Below are 3,417 nucleotides of genomic sequence, written 5' to 3'. Positions count from 1 at the left end.
GGTTAAGTTTAGGAATGATAATTGTTATTGTTTATCGTGATAAAAAACACTCACGATAATGGTATCATGGAGATTTAAATTTATCATGAAATTGACCGATCGCTATGCCCCTCCTAAAGCCGTCCTTGTCCAATGCCAAGTTAGCAACAGGTTACTAACGCAGCTGACTTGGCAAGCTGCCATGGCGGCGCGCATCGGTGTCTGGCTGCTAGATAGAGATGGGATTTATGGTTCTTTGAAGTGAACCGGATCTCTGAGATCCGTTCCTTTCAAAGAGCCGTTCAAAAGACTGGCTCATTTTAGTTACTGGTTACTTTGTAGATTTTGATTATGATTGTAAATCACTTCCACCCATATAGGCCTATACATTTTGGCCATTGTATACATTTCTGGCATTTGAAAATAGGTGATCTACAAGCTCACAATGTGTCACGTTGCGATGCATTGTGAGCTTGTAGATCGGCTATTTGCAAATGATTTTTCTACATTTTACTCATTGGAAAACCTGTGAAACAGGACATTCTGCATAATGAGTAGGTTCTAATATTGGTACTTTAAGTACATTTTGAAACCAATATTATTTTACTTTTACTCTAGTACATTAATAACATTCCAAACTTGATTGCAGTATTGATATGTTTACCTAAGTAAAGACATGTAGTACTTTTCCACCACTGTTCATTAGAAAGGAACGGCTCCCTACTGTGAACCGAATCATATCGTTCATTTCAAAGAGTCGTTCAACAGACTCGATTCGTTCGCGAACGTCCCACCCACTCGCTTCCGTGTCACAAACACTGAAACAAAAACAGAACGGATTGCACTGACCTACACAAACCCACGGGAATAATTTAGGAGCACTTCATGAGAAAATATAACTGGTAACGCTTGTGTACTGTATGTTAATCTGACTTTAGTATAGGCTATTGTTTTCTTCCTGGACGTGCGTTCGTTTGTGGCAGGTTAGTCTGCAGCTGGGTGCTATTGCTGCACGCCGCCATGGCAGCTTGCCAAGGCACCCGCCTTAGTAACCTGTCGCTAAACGTGGCATTGGGCAAGCACGGGTTTAGGAGGGGCATAGCGATCGGTCAATTCTCCTCCGTCACACACTTGGATCAATTCACCTTTTATTTGCCAAGCTGCATATCCGGTACCGTTTAAACTAGGGATGGTCCGATCAGGTTTTTTGGAACCGATCACCGAGCACCGATCACAAAAGTATGATCACCCGATACCGATCAATCACCGATCCGATCAAGTTATTATTTATATATTATTTATATTTTCTAAATGTTAATGTTTTAACTTTAATTAATTAATTCAATCATGAATTCATTTATATATTTGCCTTATAGTTATTTACCAGCATTACTATGTATTTATTATCATAGCAGTAACTAATTATTCCTTCAGTACTGGAAATCAATACCCCAAAATGGCCTCAAGTGGGCATACTGAACGGCTGGTTGATCGGATGCACCGATCGGATCGGTGAATTTACCTTTTGATCTAAACCACCGATTATCGCCGATCACGCTTTGATCGGCCCGATCCGATCCATTGTCGATTGATCGGTAACATCTCTAGTTTAAACCCTCTATTATTGGTAAAATAGACAGGAAATAATAGGAAATAACGTACTTGATTCAGTCTTTTCTTCCTGATAGCAGATAGCAGTAGATCTTCTATTTTTTGGCAAATGTTCCACCCCAGGAATATGGAATGTGGGGGATATTTAGATTTTGGTGATAATATCGTAAATCGCTATTATTTTAATCACAATAATCGTGACATGAAACTTTCATATCGTCCTATCCATAGTTTTGGCATTGTTTTACTGAGCTTACGTTTAGGAATCAATAAGGTTGGGTTTAGGCATAGTTTACTGAGCTTACGTTTAGGAATCAATAAGGTTGGGTTTAGGCATAGTTTACTGAGCTTACGTTTAGGAATCAATAAGGTTGGGTATTGGAGTGCACGTATAGGCCTAGTGCACATATTGTGCACGGACTGGGGTTGAGTCCTAGGTTTGAGTCCTAGGTTTGTGAGCTGGGTGACGAGTCTGGAGGGGATTATGGGTCTGAATGCTGAGCTGTTATTGAAAAGCACCAGAGTGTTTTTGTACGCATAGTTGTGAACATAACCAATTGTCTTCTAAGCGTCTGCTAATACCTTTGTGGAGAAAAACGACATTGTGTGTTGGTCCTGTCTTTGTCACTTGTTATCATGCGGTTTTATTGTATAGAAGGAGAACCGAAGGCTACTGTACTGTACTGTGTCGTTGCTTTTGGTAAGAAACCTTGTATCTCCATATTTCAATCTGATTCGATCGAATCTTGTAGATTGATAGATTGCATATGTTATTAGACTAAAATGTTGAATAGTACAAGTACAGTCAAAACCAAAAATATGTAGTACAGCACAAGTACATTCAAAACACCCTGCCTAAAAGGAACACCCCCGAAAAAGCCCTTCCGGTCTTGTTTCTGTTGGAGGTCCTTGGTATTCAATTCATCGACATATAAAGTAGCATTAAAAAAAACATTCAATATCATTGCAAGTAGGGGTAAGTAAGGGGGTGGTGATTACTTCTTGCCTGTCTATGGGAGAAGTGATAACTACCTCCGCCTCTGGCCTCCTGAAAGGTGAATTTTCCGGGCAGTTTTGAAGGAAGCCAGTGAACTACATGTTTTAAGGGAAGGGGTCAAAGCATTCCACACTTGGGTGGCAGTGTGGCAGTTGAGTTGTAGAGTTTCTCTTTTTGCTATTTAAAAAAAAGAAGAAAAAGAGCAATCAACGTGAAAGTGAAATTTGTTAAGTTTATGTTATAAATATTTAGCCAGTGAAAAGTAGTAACAAGAGCTTGGGACTTAATAATAAAGACACTGGATCCATCGGAACAGAGGTTAAGTAGGAAAGAAACGTTATTTTACATACCAGGTTTCCGCCCGACAGCGACAGTGTGCTGGATGGAATCTGCCTATTGAATGCCTTGAAGGAGAAGCTCTCTCCTTGTGAACATCTTGGAAGAGAGAGACCTTGAGTCACTATGTCTCTCGCAGCTCCGCGGCCGTAGGGGCGTGACCCGCCGATATTCGCTCTTGCTAGCAGCCTATACACCTCGCTAAGACGCTCCGCCACTGTTTGGTTGGAGGAGGAGGAGGAGGTGCTTTCATTTATTTCTCTAGAGGTTCCGTTCATTAAGTGTGACAGTAGCATCGCTGTGCGCCGTTAGTGGGCGTTCTGGCTGCCTCCGCCGATGCATCTGCAGGCCGCAGATCCTCGGGGAGCTGCTCTCGGAAATTTCATTACCTCATTAACTCACAACTCTCAAAATCATATCCATATTCAAAGATTTACTCGCCGCACGCACGCCATGTTGAGCGGTGTTTGGTTAAGCACAACCCCCCCCCCCCC

Source organism: Nannobrachium achirus (genome assembly GCF_963921795.1).
Source record: "Nannobrachium achirus genome assembly, chromosome: 17".
Classification (NCBI taxonomy): Eukaryota; Metazoa; Chordata; class Actinopteri; order Myctophiformes; family Myctophidae; genus Nannobrachium; species Nannobrachium achirus.
The sequence above is the reverse complement of the archived record's forward strand: the minus strand, read 5'-3'. Positions refer to the sequence as shown.